General features: G+C 36.3%; 1 protein-coding gene across 4 annotated transcripts in view; it reads right to left on the bottom strand.

Annotated features, from left to right (window-relative positions):
* RNF24 (ring finger protein 24) overlaps positions 1-21,825 on the bottom strand; it is an 81,508-nt gene that overhangs the window by 52,194 nt on the left and 7,489 nt on the right. Inside the window, exon 2 of one of the 4 annotated variants that reach the window (XM_025469402.3) lies at positions 2,736-2,871. The exons of the other annotated variants lie outside the window; for them this stretch is intronic. The gene's annotated coding sequence lies outside the window, so the exon portion shown is untranslated. The remainder of the gene's footprint in view (positions 1-2,735; positions 2,872-21,825) is intronic. 4 annotated transcript variants of the gene reach the window in all.

The following is a 21,825-nucleotide window of genomic DNA, read 5'->3' as shown; positions in this document are numbered from 1 at the left end:
TGATGTAATCAGCACTGGGTATTATGTGCAACTGATGAATCACTAAATTCTATCTCTGAAACTAATAATATACTATATGTTAATTAAATTAAATTTAGATAAATTAAAAAATATATACTGTTGGGAAGTTGACTAAAATTATATTAAATTTATAGCTTATTTTAGGGACCTTATTTTTCATTTATTCTAGTTTTACTTTACGCTTCTCAATAGATTTGTATAGCTTTATTCATATAGGAGTTATACTTTCCTTTAGTTTATTTCCAGTTATTATACATATTTTTGTTGTTATTATAAATGGGATCTTTTCTTCTATTTTATTTTCTTTCTTTTTTCTTCCATTATATTTTCTAAGCTGGTCATTCCTGGCATAGTAAAAAGCTACTGCTTTTTGCATATTTATTTTGGAGCCTAAGATGGAAAATTTTTTAGGGTAGGTGCAACTAACTGCTTGCATAAAAATAAATCTTTTTTTAAAGATTTATTTATTTATTCGTGATTGACAGAGAGAGAGAGAGAGAATGAGAGAGAGGCAGAGACACAGGCAGAGGGAGAAGCAGGCTCCATTCAGGGAGCCCGATGTGGGACTCCATCCTAGGTCTCCAGGATCATGCCCTGGGCTGAAGGCGGCGCTAAACCACTGAGTTACCCAGGCTGCATAAGTATACTGGCTTTAAGTGTCAAGTCTGGAAAATAAGTACATGCCAAACTCTCAATCTGTAGGCAAAAGTCTGGTTTTCTCTACAATAACTTCAAATTTTCTTTTACTGGAGTTTTCTTCCTATTTGCAACACCCCCCTTCCCCTGCCATTATTTAAAGCAGAGTTGCAGAAACAAAAAACTAGTTATATAGGATTTATTATAACCTATTTGTCCATTCCATCTGTATTTCATTTTATTTTTTAAAAGATTTTATTTATTTATTAATGAGAGATACAGAGAAAGAGGCAGAGACACAGGCAGAGAGAGAGAAGCAGGCTCCATGCAGGGAGCCTGACGTGGGACTGGATCCCAGATCTCCAGGATCACACCCTGGGCCGAAGGCAGGCACCAAACCGCTGAGCCACCCAGGCATCCCTCCATCTGTACTTTAATCTTGATCTTTTCCAGTTAGCCTCAATTTTATTGACCACTCCACTATTCCTATGACATTTTTTCTCTTAAGGGATATAAATTTTTGGGATCCCTGGGTGGCGCAGCGGTTTGGTGCCTGCCTTTGGCCCAGGGTGCGATCCTGGAGACCGGGGATCGAATCCCACGTCGGGCTCCTGGTGCATGGAGCCTGCTTCTCCCTCTGCCTGTGTCTCTGCCCCTCTCTCTCTCTCTGTGACTATCATAAATAAATAAAAAATTAAGGGATATAAATTTTTAAATACTTTTATCACCATGCTTCCAGGTTTTTTTTTTTTTTAATTCTAACCAGGATTTTTTTTTAATGCTATTAATGCTAGGTTTTTTGTTTTTTGTTTTTTTGTTTTTAATTTATTCATGACAGACAGAGAGAGGGGGGGGGGTGGGGGCAGAGACACAGGCAGGGGGAGAAGCAGGCTCCATCCAGGGAGCCCGACATGGGACTCTATCCCAGGTCTCCAGGATCATGCCCTGGGCCGAAGGCGGCGCTAAACCGCTGGGCCACCTGGGCTACCCCTAGCCAGTTTTTAATAGTCACTGTGTCATTTATCCTTTTCAGCCCTATTATTGATAATCCCATTCCTTCTGCATTTTAGTTTTTTTTTTCTTATTTTTCATTATTCATTGTTTTCTCTGGGTTTACATAAAGCTTTTCTCTTTGTTGGTGTTGCCCAGGTTCTAAATTCAAGCTGTGGTGCTATCTTTGCTGACCACAACTGAAGTCTGTCTCCTTAAACATTTTATATTTCAGATGTTTGTTATTTTAGTGGGTCTCTTTTTACTCTGTCATATTCCCACTACTTATTTTGTGTTGGCTCTATAAAGACTTTTTCTCCATTTTTGTGTAATGATAAAGTCTCCATATTCAGTTTAAATCATTCTATCAGATATTTATTTATTTATTTATTTATAAAGATTTTATTTATTTATTTGAGACAGTGATAGTGAGAGATAGTGAGAGAAAGCATGAGCAGGGGGTGGGGAGAGGGAGAAGCAGGTTCCCCCTAAGCAGGAAAGCCTGATGTGGGCTCCATCCCAGGACCCCAGGACCATGACCTGAGCCGAAGGCAAGATGCTTAAACCAAGTGAGCCACCCAGGTGCCCCATTCCATCAAATTTTTATGAGATTTACTTTGATAACAGTGAGGTATTCAAATTTGATGTCTTCTATTCCTCTCTGACCTTTATCCCAAGCACAACCATAAATGCCTTATAATTTCACAAATAATCTCTTAGCGGCACTTAATGACCAACTTCTATTTAATTCACAGTCTTGTGGTTAACTAAGGATGGAACTCTTAAAGAGTATGGATTGTAGGAAAAGAGGAGAGTAATGCTGAGATAAAAGGAGTATGAAATGAGAAACAAGTTGTAAGGAAGGAAAATACTTCACATCAGAATTACAAAGGCAGTGAAAAGAAATAAGATGCAATGAGAAGTTCTCATTCTCAACATGAAACAAACCTTAGGTGTAATACAATACCTGCTTACTTTTAGAAATAATCGGATTTTTCCCCCAAGAAAACAACATGTTTTTTCTCACAACAAAAGAATTCAAAATGCAATAGGAGAACAATGCCTATGTCACTCAAAACTCTAATTACCTGGGGATGTTTAATTTTCAACATCTCTTAAGTTTGATGAATGGGCCAGTGAGCCTCTTTCTTTAGAGATAGATCATATTCTACATTAATGGCTCATCATCTCCTGAGTTCCTGTGCATGTGGGCATAATAGACACCTGCAGAGCATAAAACAAATATAATTCTTAAAAATTTGGTAAAAGCTTCCAGTTGCCAGAGGAAATAGATTATTGTTGGGGTAATGGTAATCTACTTATTTACTAGAATACAAAGATGGATTATGAAAAGAAAAATCTTCAGTATTAACTTTTTTGAAAAAATTTTCGATTTTGTAATGGATATGTTATTTGAGAAATTATTTCAAGGAATTATATCTTTTCTACTTCTTCAAGAAAACCAACCTAATTATCAAGAAGGTATTAAAATAACCATTTGCAGATGATAGTAAAATAAAAAAGAATACTTATTAATAAATATAAACAATATATTAATATGAAAGACACAAAAGATGTAAATAATTGAAAACATGTATCTACTTCTTGGCAGTGGAAACTCAATACTATAAAGATGTCAATTTTCTTTAAATCTAATGCAAACAAAATAAAAAATATTGACAGAATTTGGCTTTTTTGGAGGGCAGAAGGTGGTTAGAGAAGCTAATTCTAGTTCAATAGGAAATATGAAAATGAGAGAACAGCCAGACACATTCCAAAAAAGAAAAACTTGTGTTTCTACCATATGAACCGACAGATTAACAGGACAGAATAGAGATATGGTAGTTAATCATAGCTGCTGTTTGCCAAATACCTTCATCTTTCCATCTTCCACCTTCATTTTTTCATGTACATTGACTGTACATTGTATGTACAGTCAATACATGCATGACTGTATTGATGGTGTGAGACTCTCCAGAGCCCTCTTTCCTTTAGCCGGGACAACCAGCAATGTTCAAGATGACAGCAACTCTGTTAGCCAAAGTTTTTGAGTGAAAGTCATGGCACAGAACTTCCAAGTGACCTTTAATGGCCTTGTACCAAAAGGAAAGATATTTCTTATTATAAGCCACTAAGATTTTTTTAAGCCACTAAGATTTTTTTAAGCCACTAAGATTCTGAGGTTGTTTGTTACTATGGTATAACCTAGCCTACCCTGGTAGATACAAAAAAGCTGAAGAGCAGTCCAAATTCATATAGGAATCTAATATACCATAAAGTTGATATTACCCAATAGTTGATATTACTTATTAGCAAGCACTCTCATACATTATTGCCAATTAGTAAAACTATCAGCCTCCACGAGAACTTAGCAAAATTATACATGGATTTACATTGATTCAGCAACTCTACATTTAGTATTTTAACTTCCTTTAAAAAAAAAAAAGGATTTTATTTACTTGAGAGTGTGCATGTACCTATACTTGTGAGCTGGGGGGAGGGCCAGAGAGGGAGGGAGGGACAAGCAGATTCCCTGCTGAGTGGGGAGTCAGACATGGGGCTAATCCTAGGGCCTCAAGATCATGACCTGAGCCAAAGTCAGATGCTTACTGACTGAGCCATGCAGGTGCCCCAATAATTTAACAGTCAAATATGCTTACATGTGTACTCAAAACCACATATGTACCAGGGTCTTTGCAGCCCTGCTTATAATAGCCAAAAGGCTAGAAGCAACCTAAATATGTAACTGGTTATAGTTTATCACCACAGCCTAAATTTACAATTGTTAAAAAAAAATGCTATGAATAAGATATTTAGGAATAAACCTAACTGAAGAGGTGAGAGACCTATACTCTGAAAACTATAAAATACTGATGAAAGCAACTGAAAATGACAAAGAAGTGTAAAGACATTCCATGCTCATGGATTGGGAGAAAAAATATTGTTAGAATGTCTATACTACCCGAAGCAATCTACATTTAATGAAATCCCTATCAAAATACCAACAACATTTTTCATAGAGCCAGAACAAGCAATCCTAAAATTTGTATGGAACCTGAAAAAGAAAAACAATGCTGGAGGCACAATTCCAGACTTCAAGTTATACTACAAAGCTGTAGCAATCAAAACAGTATGGTACTGGCACAAAAATACACACAAAGATAATGAAACAGAATGAAAAACCCAGAAATAAAGCCACAATTACATGACCAATTAATCTTTGGCAAAGCAGGAGGAATATCCAATGGGAAACAGTCTCTTCAAAAAATGGTGTTGCAAGGGACACCTGGATGGCTCAGTGGTTAAGTGCCTGCCTTTAGCCCAGGGCGTGATCTTGGAGTCCTGGGATCGAGTCCCACATCAGGCTCCCTGCATGGAGCCTGCTTCTCCCTCTCCTTCTCTGTGTCTCATGAATAAATAAATAAAATCTTTAAAAAACAAAACAGAACAAAAAACATGGTGTTGGGCAGCCCCGGTGGCGCAGCGGTTTAGCGCCGCCTGCAGCCCCAGGCGTGATCCTAGAGACCCTGGATGGAGTCCCACGTCAGGCTCTCTGCGTGGTGCCTGCTTCTCCCTCTGCCTGTATCTCTGCCTCTCTCTCTCTCTGTCTCTCTCTTTGTCTCTATGAATAAATAAATAAAAAATCTTTAAAAAATGGTGTTGGGAAAACTGGACAGCAACATATAAAAAAATAAATTTGAAATGGATTAAATACCAAAATGTGAGACCTGAAGCTATTAAAATCCTAGAAATGAACATGGGCAGTAACTTCTTTGACATCAGTTGTAGCAATTTTTTTCTAGATATGTCTCCTGAGGCAAGGGAAACAAAAGCAAAAATAACTATTGGGACTATACCAAAATTTTGAAAAGCTTCTGCACAGAGAAGGAAACAATCAACAAAACTAAAAGGCAACCTATGGAATGGAAGAAGGTATTTACAAATAATATATCCAATAAAGGGTTAGTATCCAAAATATATAAAGAACTTCTAAAACTCAATACCCAAAAAATAATCCAATTAAAAATGACCAGAAGACATGAACAGATATTTCTCCAAAGACATACAGATGGCCAATAGACACATGAAAAGATGCTCACTATTACTTATCACTAGGGAAATGCAAATCAAAACTACAATGAGCTCTCATCACCTTACACCTGTCAGAACAGCTAAAATCAACAACACAGGAAACAACAGGTGTTGGGGAGAATGTGGAGAAAAAGGAACCCTACTGCACTGTTGGTGGGAATGCAAACTGGAGCAGCCACTCTAGAAAGCCTCTGGAGGTTCCTCAAAAAGTTAAAAATAGAACTACCCTACAATCCAGCAATCACACCACTGGGTACTTACCCAAAGAATACAAAGACACCAATTCAAAGGGAGACATGCACCCCTATGTTTATTGCAGCATTATTTACAATAGTCAAAATTTGGAAGCAGCCCAAGTGTCCATTGATTGATGAATAAAGATGATGTATAAATATACAATGGAATATTAGTCATAAAAAATGAAATCTTGCCATTTACAACATGGATGGAGCTAAAGAATATAACACTAAGCAAAATAAGCCAGTTAGAGAAAGACAAATACCATATGATTTCACTCATGTGGAATTTAAAAAACTTTTAATTTAAATTCAGTTAATTAACATATAACATATTATTGTTTCGGAGGTGAAGGTCAGTGATTCATATGTAGAATTGAAGAAACAAATGAACAAAGGGGAAAAAAAGAGGCAAACCAAGAAACAGACTCTTAACTATAGAGAACAAACTGACCACTATGAGAAGAGAGGTGTGTGGGGGCATGGATGCAATAAGTGATGGGGATTAAAGAGTGCACTTGTCATGATGAGCACCAGATGATTTTTTAAAAAGCTTTAAAAAAAGATTTATTAAGATTTTATTTATTAAAAAAAAGATTTTATTTATTTACTCATGAGAGACACATAGAGAGAAGCAGAGACACAAGCAAAGGGAGAAGCGAGTTCCCTGCGGGGAGCCTGATGCGGAACTTGATCCCAGGACTCTGGGATCATGACCTGAGCCAAAGGAAGATCCTCAACCACTGAGCCACTCAGGTGCCCCTAAAAGATTTTAAAAATGTAGATTGTGCTGATCTGTCATCATTTCATGATAATATCACTAAGTAAACAAAATAAAAACAAGGTATAAAAATGTTTATGTGGTACATTACCATAAATGTAAAAAGATTGAGAAGCTAGCTTTGTATATGTCAAACATGTCTCTTAGAAGGATATTCATAAAAAACTGGTATCAGTGACTATTTCTGACAGGGCTGGAAGACTGATTTTTCACTGAATAGCTATTTAAAATACCTTTTGTATTTTATAATATGTGAACATATTACTTATTATAAGAGAATAAAAAAGAAATTTAATTGTAAATGGAGATAGAAAAAGGTTCCCTGTGTTTATTTGTAACGATTTGTAAGGATTTTTCAAATTTGATTATTATTTCAAGGACCTGTTTAAAATCTTGGCCTTATCTGGATAGACATGGTGAGGAAAATTTTCCACAAGATTTATTAGATAAATATCCTATAGCTACCCATCTTAAATCGACATTTGCTTAATTATTTAATGATGATCTTAATTCTTCCTTTACAAGTAAATATATTTCTTCTCTGAGTTGTCTAATATTTCTAGAACAATGTTAAAAATACAATGGATATTGTTGTCTTATTTGTAATCTTAGGAGATTGCTGTTTATCAATAAATAGAATGTTCATAGCATGAGACACAGAGACAGACACATTGACACCATATATTAAGGAAGTCTCCATTTGTTCCTAATAAACTACTTTTTACTGAATTGGAAAATGCATTCCTTGAGGATTTTACTTTATTTTACCAATTCAGTAACAATTCATCGTTTTCATTTTTCTCTTATTCAAAGGTAAGCACTTGGGGACTACTGATGAGCAGCTTTGACTTCACTAGAAGATCTTCTATTGCTTTGATCTTTTGGTCTTGGCTTTAGATTGGGATTTTTTTTTAAAAAGAACCTGGTTGATCTATGTGAGGCTGCTTTAGTGAAGCAACTAAATCAGGAGACAGACACAGCAAGAAGAATTAACATATGATTGAAGTGACACAGCAGCCTTCCACCAGACACTGAATCAGAGCATTTAACCATCTAAAATATGGACTAGAACCAACTTTACACCCCTCAGATATAAAATTAAAAAATAAAATTTTACCACAGACAGTTGGCAGCACTACTTAAATATTCTGACTGAGCTCCTTTTTTCCAATTTATTATAGAATAACTTTTGGAAACAAACTACAGGATTACAAGTCTCATATAATTAGTAGACTGAACATTTTAACTTTCTAGGGTCTTTCTTGAAAATAGCTACATAGATTCCATTGATGGCTTTTACTTTAAATTTCAGGAAAAATCAACAAATTTGGAGCTTTCATATTTGAAATTCTTTTCTTAGTGTTATGACTTCTAAAGCAAAAGGGCTAGACATTGGCTTAAATAAGAAAAAATAATGTGCATGTAAATCTCTATGTTAAATAGACTATATATAATATTCAGTTTACTGCTTCATGTTTCTTAATCATATTGGTTCAAGCTCAAATTATTGTTTTTTTAATGTTTCATATATATATATATTTAAGATTTTATTTATTTATTTATTTATTTATTTATTTATTTATTTATTTATTGAGACAGAGAGAGAGGCAGAGACACAGGCAGAGGGAGAAGCACGCTCCATGCAGGGACCCTGATGTGACTCAGGGGTCTCCAGGATCACTCCTCTGGCTGCAGGTGGCGCTAAACTGCTGCACCACTGGGGCTGCCCTCAAAATGATTGTTAATGAAAAAGATTCAAAATATTATTAGCACAATTATAAATGTTAACTCCTATGGATTTTGATTGCACTCAGTGCTGCAATACAATTAATCTAGGAAAAAAATCACCTCAAAAATTACTGAAACTGGAGAATCCTTTTTCTTCAAACAATTCTTTAGGATATGAACCAAAATAAGCATTTTGCATAGTGTTTTAGAGTTTATGGGTAGCATTTACATAAATTTTATTTAATCCTTAAAATCACTGTGGGGTGGGTATTATACTCTGTATTCAGATGATGGAATTAAGACTTAAAAAGTCCAGTTAACTCCCAACTGAAACCACTGAGTGGTGGAAGAGGGACTGAAACTCCTATCTGAATCCCATGAGATTTTGCTGCCTTCCACAGACCTTACTAAGCTTGTATCTGACTATTAGTGTTTGAATGCATGCACAAATAAAATGATTTCTATGACAAGCTCATTTGGGCAGTCAGTATGCTGATACATCCTGGGTCACTGTCAGTGCCTTTGAGAGAAACTCAAGAAAGGCGAACACCAGAATTGCCAATTTGGAACTGTGGAAAAAAAAAAAAAATATATATATATATATATATATTTAAACTTTTGATTTTGAAATAACTTTAGATTTACAGAAAAGTTGCACAAGTTACCATAAACTCTTCATCTAGCTTCCTCTATAGTTAAATTCTTACACAACCATGGTATAAGGACAGGAAATCAACACTGGTACAATACTATTAACTAAACTGCAGATTCAAATGTCACTAGTTTTTCTATTGATGTTCTTTTTCTTTTCTTGGATCCAATCCAAGATCTTATGTCACATTTAGTTATGTCTCTTTAGTCTTCTCCAATCTGTGACAAAGAACTGTTTTTTTTTTAAATTAAAATTAATCAAAGCTTATTTTATTCTGAAAATGTCATGGCATTTCTGGAAACAGCACTGAATATTGAAAACTTGCCTTGGGAATTGCTGAGTGTATGCAATAACCAAGAAAATATCCTGAAATAAGGAGCAAGAGTGGCCCTAAAGACAGAAAAAGAGTCAGTCTTTAAATAAAGGGGAATGTTGGGTAAACATCTTCTGGAGAAGCCAGTTGTATTTAAAGCATTTGCCCACAGAAAATTTATCAACAATTATAATACCCTGGAAAAACACAGAGTACCAGACAGAAATCAATACAACTCTGTTTAACGGAGCAGTCATGAAAGATAAATTTGTTTTTAAATTAAAGGATGTGATTTTGTTCAGTCTATAGGTAAGTTAACTTAATAATTACATTCAAGTATACAAAAGGTTATTAGAAGGCACTAATTTCCTTTATATATATATATATAATTTCCTTTATATATGGGACCCCTTTTGTAAATTGTAGCATAAAAGTGGCTGAGTGGTGGGTGATCTAATTCAAACCCTGAACCACTGAGAAAGTGCAGTCTCTAGACCCTATCCAAGTTACTTTGGGATACATGGCAAGAAGGTTCTCTATAAACCTTTACAGGTTACCTCCTATTCTTGAGAGTTCTTTGAGCACATTAATTCCAGAAATTTAATGGGGAATTCTCAATTACCCAGTAAAGGTAATGGTTTTTCAGAATTTTTACATGAACTATGAATCCCTGAAGAAGAAAAGTTACAAGGCATAAATTATATGTACTAAAACCTAAAAAAGTTAAATAAACCACAAGCACTTCTAGAGTGATAAAACAGGAACAAGCTAACAAATGAAAAAGATTCTGTTTGAAGAGTCTGTTATTGTACAACCTTAAAAATAAGAGAAAGCAATATATATGTGGTTTAGAAATTCACCAGCCAGGAAATGATGGTAAATCAGAGGGCTCCATCACAATAAGTAAGCTCTATGGATGATGCCATAAGAAGAGGCATTAAGTGTAGAGTCAACTTTAGCTACTCCCCTCGCTAGGACTGCAGGCAAGTCTCAATTTCCTCATGTGGTAAGTTAACAACATCTGTCTCTGGAAAGTGTACCTGGTACAGAGTGTTCATCAGCATTATCAAGATCTTCTCTAGTTCTGTGGTGTGAGGTTAGCATTGAGTTGGTGTCTGAGGTTTCTTGCATCAAGGACAATTTGAGCCTAGGCTACAATTTCCTGCGCCACTTTGTTTCAACCCAAATCTTTGAGCCTGAGCCATGAGTGGACTGCTTTCTAAAGTGATTTGGAGTAGGGAATTCTGAATTTGTTTAGCTACATATCTTCAACAACTGCTTCTAGATGTCTAATCTGTGTAAATGAAAAGCCTATCAGTTTTTAGATCTTAATTTTGTAGAATTCTACAGTCATAAAATAGCATCTAAGATGCTCACAACTAACTCAGCAAATCCCAAATAGTTATGAAACCAGCAAAGTATTCAGGCTGCCTGGTTCTTTGACACTGGTGATAATTACCTTAAGTTTCTAGATATTATGGTCCTTTTTTTAATTTTTATTTATTAATGATAGTCACAGAGAGAGAAAGAGAGGCAGAGACATAGGCAGAGGGAGAAGCAGGCCCCATGCACCGGGAGCCCGATGTGGGACTCGATCCCGGGTCTCCAGGATCGCGCCCTGGGCCAAAGGCAGGCGCCAAACCGCTGCGCCACCCAGGGATCCCAGATATTATGGTCCTATGCATGGCCTCAAAGTCTCTCCTTTGTTTACTGGGATCACTTTGTTCTTTTAGGACAGATATGAGAAGACTTCATCGTTAGGTTGATTTCAGGCAGACTATGGAACAGCTGAGATAATGGCACAAATGAAACATGTTAGTTCAATATTCTGGGGGTGAGTCTGGTTCTGCTGATTTTGGATTTTTAAAAATTCTGAAAAGGTCACAACCATTCCAGAACAGTGAATAATTCTCTCAAAATGAGTTTTTAAGAGTCAAGACTTGCAATATCATTAGCCCTGGAAGTTCTTTCCTATATAAAAACATTTTATAAGACCACTACTAATCTTCATCATGCAAAATACTATTATTTTGACTTTGTATATGGATATAGTAAAGACATTTACAAGTTTGTAATTTTTTCCCCCTTCAAGATCAAGGATAAGAGATGGGTGGCTCAGGTCAGATGAAGTCTTACAGGGCATATGTTCCTGCCCTGTAAAAGTAAGTAAAGTCACTGTATATTTAGGGTTAGGTCTACTTTCTGTTTGATCAGTTTTCTTAGGGGCTACTGGGCTCAGTGGGAAAAATCCATACTAACCAAACTCACAAGAGGCTAGCTCATAAATCATAATATCAGTTCATGAATTCAAACTATGAAATATATCTAGCAGTCTTCTCTTGAAAGATTCTGTGCATTAACTCAATTACAGAAAAGAGAATCATATATTCTTGAGATGTTCCCATTACATTGTCAGCTCTTCACCTGTAAAATGACATTTTCATTTTAAGAACCAGGATCATGTACAGAAATATAAAACACTTCTTTGGTGGAAAGATACAATGGCAAATGCCCCTTAGTTTTCCCTTTGTTAATCATTAACCAGACTAGCAGACTCCCCACCTCCCAATATCTTTTCTCCCTTTCTTCCATGGTAGGTAGAATTTGGAATAAAATAGACACATGGCCATACTTCCTAGCTTTCCTCGAAGCTACTCATGGCCACCTGTCTCATGGATTTACATGGAAATATATGGAAATCATGCTTACAGGGCACTGAAGGTACCTTCTATTTTCTGCTTCATCCCTTTCTCCATCCTGCTTCCTGTAATGCAGATGCCACCACCTTGCTCAGTAAGAATATGGTTTACACCCAAGAGAGAGGGTAGAGTGCCAAAAAGGAAAAAGGGACAATTGGTAAGAGGTCCCTGATGCCATGAAGCTCCATACCAGACTTATGCTAACTTTTACATGAGTGAGAAATATAATTTAATGTTTTAAGCCACTTTGTTGTTTTGGGTTTTTTGCCACTCATAGCTGAACCAATTTATCTAATATACAGATGTTCTAGGTAAGTGTTATTTTAAATTATTTTGTATTAACAGACCATTTGGAATAATAGACCATGGCTTCTAATTCTAGTACAGAAAAATATGATTTTTGCTAAGACAAATCATTAGCCTTCTGTCATGACACCACATTAGACAACTAATTAGAGCACAGGAAATCTGCATTACAATGCTAACATCTTGATGCAATGTAGGAAGTATTCTAGGACCATCAGTAATACTTTTGCCAATTACCTTCAGAGAGCCACAGAGTTAAAGATCATCAGTACTAATTATCATAGTCCAACTGCTCTACTTTACAGAGGAAGAACCTGAGGCACAGAGAGGCTGGGTTTTTCAAAGTCAAAAGGCTATTCCCCCCACCACCACCCTGCTTTTTAAACTACATCCACAAAATTGGAGGGAATATGCTCTGAAGATTATATTTCTGTGCATCCTGCTTCCAACATTTATACAAATAATCATTGGTTATCCCCAAATAAAACACCTAAGCTTTAGCTCATCAAGCTCACATAAAAATAAACATTAGGGGCAGCCTGGGTGGCTCAGCGGTTTAGCGTCGCCTTCCGCCCAGGGTGTGATCCTGAAGACCTGGGATGGAGTCCCCCATCAGCTCCCTGCATGGTGCCTGCTCCTCCCTCTGCCTGTGCCTCTCTCTCTGTCTCTCATGAATAAATAAACTCTTAAAAAAAAACACATTAGCATGTACCCACAGACATTTTATAATAATGTCTGAATTATGCAGAATATTTAGCAGGAAAATTAGTTACAAGAGGAAAATAGCCAATAAAAACAACAGTGGTGCAACCGTTTTAGTTACATTAGTCCCACAGAGTTATTATTATCTTATTATCCATACTGAATGATGTACCAATAATTATGACATTATTCACATACACAAATGCAGCTAAAAAGAATGCTGAGACATGAATCTTTTCCACATTCAGTGTTAGAACACCATTCTTTGGTTTGCAGCTACAGTAACTATTTACAGTGCTTTTTTCATCATTTGTGACTGACAACCAGTCCTGGAATATGAATCAACTTTATTAAAAAAAAAATCATTTAATCTCTTCTTCCCACAGGATAGGTCAGTATGCTGCTAGGAACTTTAATATCTCTTCATTATAAAAGAGAAACATAGATAGACCTTGAAAATATCATGGTAGGTAGAACAAAGCCAATCACAAAGGACTACATATTGTCTGATTCTTTTTTTTTTTTTTAAGATTTTTATTTATTTATTCATGAGAGACGGAGAGAGAGAGGTGCAGTGACACAGGCAGAGGAAGAAGCAGGCTCCCTGCAAGAAGCCTGATGCAGGAATTGATCCTGGAATTCCAGGATCACACTGAAGGCAGAGGCTTAGCCACTGAGCCACCCAGGAGTCCCTTGCTGGATTCTTTTCATATGAAAGCCCAGAATAGGCAAGTCTATAGAGACTGAAAGAGTAGATTAGTGACTGCTTAGGGTGGAGAATGGGGGGGGGGGGGGGGTGATGGTGGCAGGATTGAGGAGTGATGGCTTAAGGTGAAGGGTTTCTTTTTGGGTAATAATGAAAATATTCTAAAAAAAGTGATTGTGGTAATGAATGCCTAACTCTGAATATACCAAAAGCCACTGCATTATACACTTTAAATATATGGGCTATAAATGTCTTGTAAAAGCTGTTTTAAAAGGGGGGTGGGGCAGAGACAGCCGACTTAACCATCAGAAAAGATGTATCCAGAGTCTCCTAAAAAGTTAAGAAAGTATGTAGAGCAGTTAAGTAGTAACAACTTTTTTTTTTTTTTTTTTTAATATCATCTGACCACCACTGGAATGGAACCTCTAACCAGCCACAGTTCAGTAGCCAGGCTAAAATGCAGCATAACTGGTTCCATCCTTATGTAAAGGAGGGAATTGAGATGTAGCAAAGATTGTTTGGTCTTGTGTTCACTCTTTCCATGTCCCATCCCTTGTCTAATAACAAAAATCATTGGGAGAGCACTTTATTAAAGGAGATAGACTATACTCACAATATCTCTGAATTCAGCTATAAATTTAATAATTCTGAAGCATTCCATCATAATTACCTCCATCTGAGGCTAAGAGAGGTAGTGATTCACCAAAGCCAGACAGTTAACAAATAGTAGGGCCAAAACTTAAATATCACATGCCTTTTTTGACTTTATGAAAATAAACTTGGAACTAACTATGCAAAAAATACATGCTTGGGTTTTTGAGAGTTGGAAAGTTAGTCTGAATAAAATCTAAATGCAGGTCCACTGATTTCACTGCATTTGTGGTTAGTTATCTTAGCCTGCAGAAAGTACTGAAATTCCTTATAAGGAGCCAGTTTTCATTTGCTTTATAGGAACTTCTAAGTTAGATCATATTTAAAATGTCAGAAAAAAACATTAGAGTTACAACCTCAAATCTAATAAATTCAGAACTGAACTTTACCTTAACTTCATTAAATGTACTGAAGTTATTCAATAAGAGTTTCTTACCATAAGATATGAAACTTCTATAAATTCAGAATGAACAATACCTGGTACTTAAAAGATACTCAATAGGCATTTATTGACCTGAATAAAGGTAAGATGGTAAATCCAAGCAGCATACTGGGTGAAATAATTGAAATTCCTTAAAAGACAAAAATCATTCTGTGTCCGGCAGAGGGAGGAAGGAGAATATACTAGCTTTGTGGCCTTCAAAGAGCAGAGTTTCAACCCCACTAATTCAGTGCTCCACGACTTTCTAGCACACACAGCATTTAACAAGCAAGGGAACAGGACAAAGGGTGCATGGTGGGGTCCAAGCCCAGGGTCTTCTGGCTGCATTAAATGAAGGTGAGGAGGCAACAGCTGAAACACAATTGCCTAGAGAGCTCTTTAAAAAAAAAATTAAATAAAAAATAGCACTATCTTCATCCAAATAGTGAAATAGTAACCCTATTACTCAGCAAATACAACTTAAAGAGAGTAGGAAGAACCTTTCTTTGGAACAGGTGTTCCAAAAGCATCTGTTCTACAGGTAGGAAAATGCAATGGATTTTTCTTGTTTTTGTTTCTTGGTTTGTTTTGATGCTAAAACCTGGGGAAAATGTAATTTTCAATACTAAAATCATTTTAGAGACCTGATGAGTAATTAGCTTTGAATCTTAGCTCAACTGACTAAAAATAAGCATACTGATTTTATCTATGGTCTTTTGAGGTATCCTTTTATTTATTTATTTATTTATTTTAAATTTTTTAAAATTTATTTATGATAGAGAGAGAGAGAGAGAGAGAGAGGCAGAGACACAGGCAGAGGGAGAAGCAGGCTCCATGCACCGGGAGCCCGACGTGGGATTTGATCCCTGGTCTCCAGGATCACGCCCTAGGCCAAAGGCAGGCGCCAAACCACTGCGCCACCTAGGGATCCCCTGAGGTATCCTTTTATAACAGCATTCTCTGTCTTTCAGAAAAGACCCACAGTATTATTATTTAAAAATACACAGTATAACCATAGCAAGGGTTTGCCTATGAGAAATCATACTAGCATAAACTTTTAAACGTCTTAAATAACATTAGAGGCTCTCTAGAGATGGTCACTAAACTAAGAACATTGGCTTATTTTCATTTTTTAAAATATTTTATTTATTTATTTGAGACAGAGTGAGAGTGCATGGGTTGGGGGAAGGGGCAGAGATCAAGGGAAAAGCAGACTCCCTGCTGACCCTGGAGCCCAAGGCTGGGCTCCGCATGGGGCTCTACGCAGGGCTGGATCCCAGGACCCTGAGATTATGACCTGAGCCGAAGTCAGACACTTAACCAACTGAGCCACTCAGGCATCCCTTTAATTTTTATTTGATATCAAGGTTACTTTCCCCACAACAAACAAATTCAGAAGATGAATGAAAACGATCTGGCTTAAGGTAAAATGGAACAGGACAAATAAATATGCCATTTTTCAGTACTATTTGATTCAGTAGTTCTACTCTATGAGAACATGAAGACATGAAGTTTAAACGAGGTATTATGAGACTTGCTGATCAACAGACTCCCATAAAGTACAATTTAAATAAAAAGAATGATATTCAATAAAGAATTCTGTCTTTAAAGATATTTAAGCATTAAGTTGTACTATAACATACAACTTTGATTTCTTTAGTCTACATCCAATTTCATGAAAACACTGACAATATTTTAGGGAAATTTACACAAAATACTCAGCCTATAAAGGATGGATGGATTTAGACATTCAGGAGCTGGGCCAAATTGACTCTAGAAATCCCCTGATTTTTAAATCCTAATCTAATACTCTTTCCTCTCCACTACTTGATTCTAGTCTGTAACAGGCTTTCACATATACAACCTTTAACTTTCAGAGAACTGGGGTCCATATTCTTAATTGTAAAAGAAAAGCACTCATTCACATTTTGCTATAGAACTCAGAATTTCATTGTAAAATTCATTAAAACGAAAGATTCTCAATTCTTTTTATTCTGATTCCAACTCACTATCTTTTACCAAGAACATGATATTATGAAAGTACTTGACAGTCTCTCACACAAAGCATATTTCAGAGTAACCTCAAACGGCCGTACTTGATGAGGTAGTCTTCCTTACAGAATTCCTGTTAATAAATGTGGAAGAGATAACAATTTCACCATTCTGCCACAATGGATGGAATATTTGATACTGACATGACCATCAGTGGGGTCTTGTAGCATTACAAGTGGCATAGCCAGATACAGCAGGCCTCTGGATATGATATAATATTAGCCACCTCCTAAACATTCTTGCCAAAACACTGAGGTCTGATTTTAGTCAGGCCCCTAGAGCTAACTTCCATTTGTAAGAAATACAGGGAATAGATCATCAACACACTGACACCAAGACAAAACAGACAAATCTCAAATGTGAGAAATTCATAGGGCAAATGACCCAGTTCCTATAACTAGTCCATGACACATCTAAAAAGGTGGGGAGAGAGGATGAGAAGAGGAACTGCCCTAGATCATATTAGACATGAGAGACAAAATGATCAAATATGGTTCAGAAACTTTGAATCCTGGTGTGCATAAGACATCCCTAAAACAAGATATTCTTGAGACAATGAAGCAAACCTGAATTCGGTCTAATAGATGACACCAGGGAATAAATGTTAATTTTAGGTGTGAGAATGGCATTTTGGTTCTATAATATCTTTATTTTTTTTTTAGAGATGCATTTAGAAATATATCAGGATACCTATACTGAAATGCTAGAGATTTGCTTTAAAATACCTTAGCAAATGAAGGTGAAAGAAAATAGGATAAATGAAACCAATGTGGCAAAACCATGATAACAGTTGAACACCTAAGTGATGGGCATATGGAAGTGTGTTGTACTATCTATTTTTCAGTGTATTTATAACTTTTTATAATAAATAAATGAAAAAGAAGAATCTCACTAGCAGAGAAGCCTGAATAACAACAGTACAGGTAAACCTATCAAGTAATACTAATCTAAAGGAGAAAATAAATGGATCAATAAAAAAAAAAATCAATGGTAGTTGATAATTTAGAAATTGAGTTATATAGAAAAACACTGATTTTCTCCCTGTATCATATGGTCAGCGCTATAGATTGAATGCTTGTATCTCCCAACCCTCAATTCATATATTGAAACCTAATCCCCAATGTGATGGTATCTGAGGATGAAGCTCTCATGATTCGGATTAGTGCCCTTATAAAAGAGGCCCAGATAGCTCCCTTACCCTTATCTACTACACGATGACAAAGCAAAAAGATAGTGAAAAGTACAATTTATGCAGTAGGAAGTGGGTTCTCACTACACACTGAATCTGCTGGTGCCTTGATCTTGAACTTTTCAGTATTCAGGGCTGTGAGAAATTTCTGTTGTTTATAAGACACCAAGGCTAGGGTATTTTGTTATAGCAAACTAAATGGACAAAGACATTCAAACAGCTATGTAATATATTGTTTTATTCCTGAAGTAGATTATTCCACTGAAAACCCACAGCAGAGAACAAGCAGTTTTATAGAATACATTAAAAAAATAAAAACTTTTAAGAACGCAGCTGTTGGTTTCCTCTCCTCAGAATTGTGTCATGCTTTTATGTAATTCTGGAGTTCTAAATGGTAGTGAATTGAAATAGAGAAAATTGAGACACAAAACAGAAGTCGCAGCTGCATTTTGAACTGAATGTTGTGAATTTTTCCTTTTGTGTAATCATTTGATCACTTTCCTAAGAACCCTGGACCTACTTCACATCTCTCCTGAAATAGTATTTTAACTTTTAGTATGCAACATTCATCACATATTCCACTGCAGTGCTGACTAAGGCTCTTTGGAGTTCTATTTTATTATCTTCCAAGTAGTTCAAGGCAAACCAAACAGAAAATCAATAATGTCCCAGAAACACCTTCAAAGCATAAAACGCTTCATTTCTAATACAACAATGGTTCTCAACCTATATTTAGCGTTATGAATCCCTCTGAAAATCTTTTTATAGAAAGAAAAATGTAATTTTTTTCCCAAAAGTTTTATCATAGCTCAGAAGGCCCCTATTAGAAACCTTTGTAATATAGGGATGCCTGGGTGGCTCTGTGGTTGAGGGTCTGCTTTCTGCTCAGGTTGTGATCCCTAAGTTCTGGGATCGAGTCCCGCATCAGGCTTCCCACAGGGACCCCGCTTCTCCCTCTGCCTATGTCTCTGCCTCTCTGTGTCTCTCATGAATAAATAAATAAAATCTTAAAAACAGAAAAGAAACCATTGTAATACAGTGTTCTGGACAAGCAACTCTAAACAAAGTACAAATTCCTCAACTCAACACTAAAGGCCTCCTGTGAATTAGCTCAGACTTTTCAACCTCATTCGTTACTATTTCTCTAAGCACCACACTTTAGTCAAATGCATTAGTTACGGTTCCCTGAATATGCCTCACTATCTTTGTTCTGGGTATTTCCACTATCTGCACATTCCAGGCTATCACAATTCTATTCTTCATGATCTGTCATTAGCAATACAACTTTCATGAAATCTTCCTTGATTCCCTAAACCTTCCTCTAAACTTGTCTTCTAACCTATACTTCCAATATCTTTCCCCATTTTGTATCATGGTCTATACCAAAAGCTTGTCTAATCTGGGATTCTGTGTGATACAGCAGTGGAAATGAAAATTATTACCAAAGAAGTTCTTACTCCTGGTAGTGGGCTTAATGGTGGCCCTCCAAAAGGTATGTCCACATCTTTACCTGAAGAACCTGTGAATATGACCATATCTGGAAAAAGGGTCTTTGCAGATATAATTAAGTTACGAGTCTGGAGATGAGATCATTTTGGATTATCTCGGTGGACCCAAACTCCAATGACAGTGTCTTTACAGGAGAAAGAAGAAAAGGCTATTTGAAGAGAGAAGCAGAGATTAGAATTATGTAACCACAAACCAAAGAATGTGTTCCACCAAAAGCTGGAAGAAGGAAGGATTCTATCCTGCAGTCTTTGGAGGTAATGCAGCAGCCTTGCTGACACTTTGATTTCAGACTTCTGGCCGCCAGAACTGTGAAAGAATAAATTTCTGTTGTCACAGGCCACCAATTTTGCTGTAATATGTTGTGACAACACTAGGATACTATATAGGAAATTATTTTTATTTACTTCATTTTTTGTTTATTGCAGTTGTTCTGCAATGGCTAATTATTTTAAGAGCATCAGAGAAGATTTAAAAATATGTAGAGCCTCCCCAAATCTCTATTGATTCTATTTTCTGCAACAGTCTCTGAATTTCCTTTATCAATAGTCTTCTGAAAGTGCCAGTGCAGGATAGATAGCATCTGATTAAGAAAGAGCTATATTCCTGTGAAGCTTACATCACCAACTGCGACATGTGGTGGATTGGAGGATGAAAGCCCAGGTTCTAAATCCAGCTCCTGACTTTGTGAACCTGAACAGGATATACTTCTTTGACCTTTTATCATCTATAAACAATTCATTGAGGGCTGCTGTAAGAAGTAAATAAACAATGCATGTGAAGCTAATGTGAAGGATGATTTTCCGGGTATAATATTGTCCCTGGCTTTTGATATACTGTTATTTGATTTTTAAAAAATCATTCTCAGTCCCACAAAAATTCATTCTGGCCTCTTTTTAGGGACAAGAAGTTTAAGTAAAAACTTTAATTATAGCCAAGCAGGAGATTTCTAGCATATTTCTGAAGAAGTCTGCAATTTCTTTTGCGCTAAAGGAAAAGAATGAAAGCCTACAACTTCGATTTCCCTTCCCACCCATTTCCTATAAACTACATTAGCTCATACTTTGGTGTTTCATTATCTGCCAAGCTTTTTCAGTTCACGATGAAGAGCCTATTTGGATAGGACACCTAGATTCTATTTGAAGTTTATACCACTGAGAATTTCTCATGCTCAGAGTTGGGAGAGAACCAAAAAGAAGTTCATAATTTTTTGGTTTGCCTATAGGAACTTAATGAACATAGATATTCAATCTCCAAATTTGAAAAAAGAATTGAAAGTAACATAAAGCATACTGACTGCGGCAAAATTATTACTTTTTAGAATTCAATAAGCATTATCATCAAATGAACTGAATGCTTATATAATGCCATATTTGCACTTCTTTTGTTCTCAGTTAAATTATTCCGACATTAAGTTTACTAATGGAAGAACTGTAATGATCCAAACACCTACCTAGTTGGAAAAACCTAAATAACAGACAAAATGAGACACAGATTTTAAGGCAACATACATAATTAACCTTCCACAGGAGCCTATAGTTTATATAGAAGCAAGCTTTATGACAGGATGAAAATTTACTAACCTGAATGACCAAAACTTTTGAAGATGACAATGAAAAGAAAAGGCAAACTTCCCTTTAAGCAAAGTCAACAAAAAAAGGAACTTGGAAAGCGGGTAAAATGGAGGTTATTTACAATATAAAAACATTCACTATAATTACTTTAGTAGTAAGCAACCCTAATATACCAAACACACTAAATGCATAAAAATTCAAGTTGCATTTCACTTTTTCAGAGAAAATTTACAACTTAAGGTGAGGTTCACTTGTAATGGTATCTAAAAAGTGGCTTTCTTTCCTTGCCACTCAGGCTTGCTCCAACTGTCTGGAGTACCATGGAGGCACAGAGCAACTCTCTGGCATTACACTGTTCTCAGGGCAGATGGAGGGCCCAGGCTGGTTTTCCCAGGAATGGCTAACCAAAAGTAAGGCCACTGGCCAGCTACTCCTGGGCCAGCTGGCATGGAACAAAGTGTCTGGTTCCTACCTCCAGAGCAGAGGAAACTCAGCCAGCTGGCTTTCGATGGACCGCACTAGTTGGAGTGCTCACAATTCCTTTCAAACCATCTGGCATTCTTTTCGAAC

Source organism: Canis lupus, chromosome 24 (genome assembly GCF_003254725.2).
Source record: "Canis lupus dingo isolate Sandy chromosome 24, ASM325472v2, whole genome shotgun sequence".
NCBI lineage: Eukaryota > Metazoa > Chordata > Mammalia > Carnivora > Canidae > Canis > Canis lupus.
Note: the sequence above shows the minus strand (reverse complement) of the source record. Positions and strands in the feature narration are given on the sequence as shown.